Source organism: Meriones unguiculatus, chromosome 12 (assembly GCF_030254825.1).
Source record: "Meriones unguiculatus strain TT.TT164.6M chromosome 12, Bangor_MerUng_6.1, whole genome shotgun sequence".
NCBI classification, from domain to species: Eukaryota; Metazoa; Chordata; class Mammalia; order Rodentia; family Muridae; genus Meriones; species Meriones unguiculatus.
In genome coordinates, this window is record NC_083360.1 from 24,967,055 (window position 1) to 24,976,659 (window position 9,605).

Genomic DNA, 9,605 nt, shown 5'->3' on the forward strand with positions numbered 1-9,605 from the left:
TTGCTTATTAATTATATGTTTTGTTTGATTTCATATTTTAAGGAGGTTTTAGTAAAAAGGTAAAACAATCATAAAAGACTACAAATACACACACACACACATAGAAACACACTGTTTGCAATAATCAAACTCAGGGATGAAATTAATAAATTAGAAACAAAGAGAAAAGTACAAAGAATAAAAAACAAAAAAAAAAAAAAAAAAAAAAAAAAAAAAAACAAGAGCAGGTTCATTGAAAAAAATCAACAAGATAGACAAACTCTTAGCCACATTAGTTAAAAAGCAAAGAGACATTATCCAGATCAACAAAATCAGAAATGAAAAGGGGACATTACAACTGGTACTTTGGAAATCTATAGAATCATTAAGTCTACCTCAAAAGCCTGTACTCTACAAAACAAGAAATCCTAAATGAAATGGATATTTTCTTGATAGATTCCACCTACAGAAGTTTAATCAAGATCAATCAAGAGCAGGTAAACAAGTTACATAGTTCTATAACTCCTAAGAAAACAAAAGCAGTCATTAAAAGTCTTCCAACCAAAAAGATCCCAGGGTCAGATGGGTTCAATTCAGAATTCTATCAGACTTTCAAGGACGACCTAATACCAATATTCCTCAAACTATTCAACAAAATAGAAACAGAAGGAACATTGCCAACTCATTTTCAGGGACCACAGTCATCCTGATACCTACACGAAGACACAAAAAAGAAAAAAATTCAGAACAATTTTCCTTATGAACACTGACGCAAAAATATTCATTAAATAACCTAAAACCAAATCCAAGAACACATCAAAAACATCATCCATCATGATCAAGTAGGTTTCACCCCAGGGATTCAGGGGTGGTTCAATACGAGAAAATCCATCAGTATAATCCACCATATTAACAAACTAAAAGAAGAAGAAGAAGAAGAAGAAGAAGAAGAAGAAGAAGAAGAAGAAGAAGAAGAAGAAGAAGAAGAAAACATGATCATCTCATTAGATACTGAAAAATCCTTTAACAAAATCTCTTCATGTTAAAAGCCTTGGAGAGACCAGAACTACAAAGCATATACCAAAATGCAATAAAGGCAATATACAGCAAGCCTATAGCCAACATCAAAATAAATTGAGAAAATTTAAAGCAATTCCTCTAAAATCAGGGACAAGACTGCCCACTCTCTCCATATCACTTCAATATTTCTTCAATGCTTGAAGTCCTAGCTAGAGCAGTAAGAAAGCTAAAGGAGATCAAGGGGATACAAATTAGATAAAGGAATAAGTCTAAGTATTGATATTTGAAGATGAGATGATAGAATACATAAGTGACCCCAAAAATTTTACCAGAGAACTTCTTCAGCTGATAAACACCTTCCGCAATCTGGCTGTAGACAAAATTAACTCAAAAGAATCAGTAGCCCTCTTCTATACAAGCAATAAATGGGCTGAGAAAGAAATTATGGAAACAACACTATTCACAGTAACCACAAATAATATAAAATATCTTAGGGAAACTCTAGCCAAGCAAGTGAAAGACGTGTGTCACAAGAATCTGAAATAAAGTATCTGAAGTATCTGAAGAAAGAAATTGAAGAATCTATCAGAAAATGTAAATATCTCTCATTCCTACGATCAGCAGGATTAACATAGTAAGAATGGCCATCTTATCAAAGCAATCTACATATTCAATACAATTCCCATTAAAATTTCAACATAATTTTTTGCAAACCTTGAAAGAGCAATTCTGATCTTCTTATCAAGAAACAAAAAATCTAGAATAGGTAAAACAATCCTTTACAGTAAAAGAACTGGAGGTATTGGCATTCTGATTTCAAGCTGTACTACAGGGCAATAACAATAAAAACTACATGATATTGATATAGAAATAGACAGGTTGATCAGTGGAATCACGTTAAAGACCCAGAAATAAACCCACACACCTATGGACACTTGATTTTTTACAAAGAAGCCAAAACCACACAATGTAAAAAAGAAAGCATCTCCAGCAAATGGTGCCGGTCTAGCTGGATGTCTGAATGTAGAATAATGCAAATATATCCATATGTATCACCCTTCACAAAACTCAAGTCCATGTGGATCAAAGATCTTAACATAAAACCAAATACACTAAATCTAATAGAAGAAAAAGAGAGGGATAAATTGAACTCATTAGCACAGGAGCCCACTTCCTGAACAAAAGACCAACAGCTCAGGCAGAAAGATCACCAATTAATAATGAGACCTCACAAAATTGAAAAGCTTCAGTAAGGCAAAGGACATTGTCAATAGCACAAAATGGCACCCAAAAGAGTAGAAAAAGATCTTCACCAGCCCTACATCAAACAGAGGTCTAATATCCAAAATTTATAAGGAACACAAGAAAGTAAGCACTGACAAAACAACCCAATTTAAAATGTGATATAAAGCTAAACAGAGAATTTTCAACAGATGAATCTCTAATGGCCGAGAAGCACTTAAAGAAATATTCAATGCCCTTTGTCATCAAGGAAATACAAATCAAAATGATGCTGAAATTTGTATCTAACAGTGGTCAGGATGGCTATGGTCAAAAACTCAAGCAACAGTACATGCTGGCAAGGATGTGGAGCAAGGGTAACTTGCTGGTGGGAATACAAAATTGTACAATCACTATGGAAAACAATCTGGCTCTTTCTCAGAAAACTGAGAATAGTTCTACCTCAAGACCCAGTTATACCACTCCTATTCATATACCTAAGAGATGATCCATCTTATCACAAGGACGCTTGCTCAACTATGAAACCAGTTGTTTCCAGTTTCTGGAAACAACCATAATATCCCTAAACCAAAGAATAGAAAAAGAAAATGTGGTACATTTACACAGTAGAATACTTTGCTTCAATGTATGTGGACCTATCTGCATTGCCCACATGGCACGCTGGGGTTGGCTACCCAGAGGCTTTGTAAGCTGTGGGCTGGCTTTCCCCAGGGTCAGATGATTGTTCAAGGTTCCTGAATAAACTGCATTGAAAAAAAAAAAAAGGACATATTGAAATTTGCAGGAAAATGTATGTAACTAGAAAATATCATCCTCAGTGAGGTAACCCAGACTCAAAAAGAAATGCATGGTATGTACCCAATTATAAGACAATATTAGCCATAAAATACAAGATATCCAGGCTATAATCCACAGACCAAAGGGAGCTAAAGGAGGACCCAAGGGAGGATACTTAAACCTCACTCCTGAGGAGAAATAAAATAGAGATTGGAGGTGGATGGGGAAAGGGAACTAGGTAGGGAGAGGGGAGGTGGGGAGAGCTTGAAGTGGGGATTAGGAGTAGGGAGAGCAGGGGAGATAGGGCCTGATAAAAGAACAGAAATTGGAAGTAGTGGGCATCTCTGGGACTTGCCACAGGCCTGGGATAGGAGAGGCTCCAAGAAGTCTATGGAGTCACTGTAGCTGTGACTCTTAGAAGCAGGGGATATGGAGCCTGAAGTAGGCACGTCCTATAGCCAGGCAGGACTTCTAGAGGAGGGATAAGGACAACCCACCCACAAAACCTTCAACCATTTGTCCTGCCTACAAGATGGACAGGGTGAAAATGGACCAAAGATTTAGGGAATGTCTAACCAAAGACTGGCTGTACTTGAGACATATCACATGAGAAAGAACCATCCCTAGACACTATTAATGTTACTCTTCTATACTTTTAGAAAGGAGCCTAGCATAAATCCTTTGAAAGGCTTCATCCAGCAGCTGATGGAAACAGATGCAGAGACCCACAGCCAAACATTAGATAGACCTTGGCAAGTCCAAATGAAGAGCTGGAGGAATGATTGGAGCCTGAGTGAAAAACTCCATGAGAAGACCTACAGATTCAACTAACCTGGGTTCATAGGGCCTCACAAAGACTGAACTGCCTACCAAAAAGCATGCATGGACTGGTCCTAGGCTATCTGCATGTATGTAGCAGATACACAGCTTTCTCTTCACATGGAGCCCCCAATAATTGGAGCAGGGCCCTCTCTGACTCTAATGTCTTCCTTTGGGTCCCATGCCCCTAACTGGGCTGCTTTGTCTGGCCTTAGTGGGTAAGGATACATCTAGTATTACAGTGGCTTGTGCCAGGGTAGGTTGATACCCACAAGGGACCTCCTCCTTCCCTGAGGAGAAAGAGAGAGAAGAACGGGAGCAGGGGCATGGGAGAGGAGCAGTGAAGCAATCAGGATGTAAAGTGAATAAATAAATTAATAGAGCAAAATAAATCACACAGAATATTTTCCCATTTTCATCCATTTTCCCCATGCTCATTCAGGCTGTATCATTTATAACAATTATATACCAGGCTCTAAAATATATTTATCTTTTTTTTTACAGCCACTTATCTTCCTTCTGAATGCATTCTATGAGCCAGTTTTCCACATGTAGAAATATGGTGGGTCCCAGAGTAGGTCAAAGTCCATCCTTTCACTCTGTTCTCCACCCGTAGCCTTGTTCTGAGCGAGAACATGCAGTGTGTGGAGTCTCTTCATTTCTAGCCATCAACACTGACTCCCAGACTCAAGAAATCTCAGCCTGGTGGGCTACAGAAGCCTCACCAGCTCCCAAAGGGAGACTCCCATCCCTTTTACAGCAAACCAAAGGACCATACTCTGAAGCCATAACCTGTTGTCTCTCTTAGTTACATCTTGGCCACTGAAAAACATGCCAGGTTTAGAAATTCAATTTCCTCTGACAATCTGATGTCAGCCAGATAAGACACGTTACTTCATTATCTGTCTAAAAAGATAGACAAATAGTTTGTGGCATCTATGTTGTCAGTGGGAACTGATGCTTCAGGTAGGAAAACAGATATCACCTGGTGTTCTCTCGGGCCATTTACAAGTCGTTTTCTGGACTGCTATAAAAAAGAAACTATCCTAGCAGATATAGTAGTGCAGACTTAGAGCCTCTGCAGTCAGAATATTTAAGGGAGAGATCGTGAATTCTGGGCTAGACTGTGTTACACCGGGCAACATTCTGCCCTAAAATGCCAAAATAGGTTCCTAGGAAGAAGGTTCAGTGGGAACTCAAATTCCCAGCTATTCAAAAATCTGGGAACTGGGAACGGATGCAAAAGCCTGAAGTCCCAGTACTAAGGGTATAGACAAGTGAATATTAAAGGCTCACTGGTCAGCCAGCATAACCCAAGCAAGCTCCTGGTTGAGAGAACGGCCTTGTCTCAAGACAGTAAGTGGGAGAGTGATACAACAGGCCCTCTGGCCTCTGAGTGTATGCTTGAGTCCCTAACCTCATGTACACTCACAAACCATGTGGTGGTGCACGCCTGCACTCCTCGTGCTGGTGAATTTAAGGTGGATGGATAGGATGAATCATGAGTTTAGAGTCACAATAGGCCACTCAGTATGTTCAAGGACAGCCTCTGCTCTGGAGTGAGACTTTCTCAGAAGAGAATGAAGTGGAGTAAGTAAACAAGCAAACCAACTTCTGTGTTTTGAAGTGGTGGCCTTGCTGCTATTTATGACTGAACCAAACAGTCTTTAGGAGGTTCATCAAGTTAACAAGTGAGAATAGGCAGCTAAATAAAAAGTACCAGTGTGGAAGGGAAACTCTTTTATCAAAGATTTTAACTTTTTAAAGGAAGGATCAGTTTAAGAAGTAAAACATTATACCATGATTTTTACAAGAAAGCAGAAACCAAAAGAGCTATATTTAACTGATTATTTTATGTTACAAACTGGTCTGCATAATTCACATTCACGATTTTATTTAAAATCTTCACGGCAAACTTGGGATTGTGTTGAATATATAAATGAAAAAAGAAATGAGGTTAAAAATCCAGAACTTATTTGCACAGGCTCTGCCAGCTTAGAGCTGAAAAGAGACCCATCTGCCTTTTTTTCTGCTCTGACCACTAGTGTCTCCTGAGTTAAGTCATACTCCAAGGGACACGAAGCAGAGATGGTGACAGTGACCAACATAGTGGTAGCCACAGCCACAGGCTACTACCTACCCAGTCACATGCTTATCTAGCATTCCTTGAGAAGTCACAGATGTGTGGTTCAAACTTTATCTCCCACTGACAGAAATTATTAAAAAACTGGCCAAAGTCACTGGAACTGTATACCTTGATGCCAATATAATAATTTAGTGAAACACTGTATGTCATGTGACAGCTGACTAACCCAATGAGAGAAAAATGAGAGTCCTGAGTTGTAAGAAAATTGAGCCCTGCAAATTCCCCTTGAGTGCAAGAGTGCTCCAAACATGTGCATATGCTCTCAAGCCCTCCTTGGCTCTGTGGTGCCTGAATACCCATACATCTTTGTTTTGTAATGGTATTCATTACACACCCCAAACATATCTTCTAGTCCATGGAAAGAGAGAGGCTAATGCATGTTATTATGATCACAGGCTAATAAATTGATCCTTTCATTTAAGACCACTTTCTATTTATCACCAAAGATCCACGAAACAGCTCTGTGCACACACCCAGAATGAACTTCAGAAACAAAAAAACTTACAGACCATCATAATCATTGATGCAGCACAGCTGTGATGCAGAGTACTATTCAATCATTAAATCTTACTCAGCAGCCAGGCCTGGTGACACACACCCATAACCCCAGCACTCAGGGAGACAGAGGCAGATGGATCTCTGTGAGTTTGCGGCCATCCTATTGTACAAAGTGAGTCTGGGATAGTCAAGGCTACACAGAGAAGCACTGTCTTGAAAACCAAAACAATAAAAATATTTTTTTCAACATTTGACAAGCAACATAATGTTTCTAATATTCTAGGAACTCCATTGCATTTTCAAACCAAAAGCTGATAGTTGTCAAGACATCAGAACGCTCATGTTTTCATTTGTTAAATCCTCAGACATATATTGGTACTGAAATAGAAGGAAAAAATGAGAAAAAGATATGGTCTCTACCCTCAGCATTTACGGCCTGCCAGGGGAGACAAACAAGGATACTAATGATGACAGAACTGTGAGTGAAGGACATTAATGAAAAGTCTATAGAGGGCAGTGTTTTCCATGCTGCATATTGAGACCCACTGGCAAGTCATTAAATCAATGTTCTGAGCTGCAGACAGCATTTGTTTAAAAGCAATGAAATGGGCTAGGATATATCAGAATTCCGGCACTGGGTATAGATGGGCGAGCTTCGAGAAACAGGTGTTTTGATTCCCTGTGTGCTGTGTATGCATAAGTTTATGTATGAGGTTATGTTGTAAAATGTATTTCTTGCTTTAGGGCATCATGAAAACTCTATGAAAGCCACCAATACAATACAAATGAAAAACTATATGAAAAGTCTCTAGATATGATTAGTAGAAGGTACAAAGGGAAGGAAAGGGTTTCTAAAGAAACATACTAAGCAAAAGAGAGGACCCTAACTAAAATGTTCAATCCCCATCCTGAAAGGCAAAGAGGATGGACATCAGAAGAAGAAGAAAACAGGAAACAACCTAGGAACCTGCTACAGAGGGCCTCTGAAAGCCAGAAGAAGAAAACAGGAAACAAACTAGGAACCTACCACAGAGGGCCTCTGAAAGCCTCTGCTATGCAGACTGTGAAAGCAGATGCTGAGCCTGATGGCCAACTGATGGGCAGAGTGAATGGAATTTTATGTAAGAAGTGGGAAATAGTAAGAAATGGAGAGGACAGGAACTCCACAAGGAGAGCAACAGAACAAGAAAATTTGAACACAGGGAACTTCCCAGAGACTCATACTCCAACCAAGGACTATTCATGGAGATAACCTAGAACCCTGACAATGCAGCCACTTCTGATGAGAACTGATAGACTAAGATCAGAAAGGGGAGGAGAACCTCCCCTATCAGTGGACTTGGGGAGGTACATGCATGCAGAAAGGGGAGGGAGGGTGGGGTCGGGAGGGGAGGAGGGAAGGGCTTATGGGGGGGATACAAAATGAATAAAGTGTAATTAATAAAAATAAATAAATAAAATAAAATAAAATAAGGGGACTCTCAAGATGAATCTTTTCAGAAAACCATTATCTCCACAAGAAAATAAAAAAGCAGCTTACCAAAAAAGAACCAATGACTGAAAACCGTACAGATCACTGAAGTTATGTGACCAATAACAATGGAAGGAACCTGTGCATTAGGGCCTGAAGCATTGAAGCTACCACCAATTATAGGAACTGATGCTGTAATAGGAGAGGGAAGTAATACTTTAAAATAAGAGGAAAAACATCAAGATAACAAAGCCACAAAAATTTAAATGCATCAAAGATCAAGCTTCCTTTGATAACAGAAAGTTACCAATCTGGGAACATTTTTACATCACCATGAAAACTTTCTATACTCAAATCAGAGACTGACTGGTGTTTGAGTGTGGGAGTGTGAGTAAGGAGACACAAGTTTCTCAAGAAAGTGTCAAACCAAAGAAAAAGAGATGCCACTGGATCAAGCACACCCTTCCCAAACTAGTTTTAAGGTATTCTTAAGTGCATTCTATATGCAATGCCACATAAAGTCTAAATTCACCATTGTTTTCTGGTGGAAAACATGCACAAGCCTGAGGTTCACAGTCAGGCCAGAACAATTCAAATCTATTTCATTGCTATGGTATCATACCAGGAGAATCATCTAAGGGCTGGCTCAGAACTGACCCCTGCTTACATCCCCTTCAATGGGATAGTCCCTTAGAAAATTATGCTACTCTGCCCCAGGGACTTGAGGTCACAATGTTCTCCCCACCCACCCCCATTTTTTTTTCTCTTTTGTTAAACTGCTTGTTTTCTCTACTACCAACCAGAATATAGTTTCTACCTTTAAAATCCCACTGCAGGGTCTGTTCTTTGAGAACTGTTTCCCTCCAGAGAGTTGCCTGATGGCTTAATAAAGAATCTCAAAGTCAGAATGTGGTTTGGTCTAGTGGTCCTTGGGGTCTTTGCCTCATGATGATTTCAGCTAAAAATAGTGTCTCTAGCCATGAGCATTCAGGAATAGCATCTTCAGAGCTCATCACTGGGCCAAAGTTGAGGCCATGGTATTATCTAGGACTCTTAATCAATAGCAAAAATACCAGTGCTTAACAGCATTATACACATGTTTCTGCTATGAATATCTTCCTTTGGGCTAAGCAAGAGTTTGTAGGGCTGCATCACAGACGGGAGCTACCTCTATCTGATCCCACTTTCTCTAGAGATTTCCTATCCAGAAGTACCATATCTAATTCGCAGTTGGAGGATTTCATAGGCTAATCATTGTACCTACTAGTCTTTTATGGGCAAAATATCCACAATAAACCTAATACACTCATGTTCTCTGAGACCCTGCTTCAAAGAACAGAAACAGAATCTAAAAGATGTTTGTACAACATCTCTGTCCTTGAACTTTTACTCTTCTGTACTCATTTCTTGGGTGATTTTTAAGGTTTTGTGTCATTTTTTTTATTTAATAACTTTCAAATGAATGTCTCTATCCTTTAACAAACTTCAGACTCCAGACATACATATCCACCACCCATTGAGCATTTCTCCTGGGCATCTGAGAAGAATCTCAATTTTACTGTGTCCAAATACAGCCTTCTGATCCTCGCTCCCAAATCCCTTCCTTTTCCTATTGTGCCTGCTCAGTAACTATATCTGCTTGCTCTGGGGATA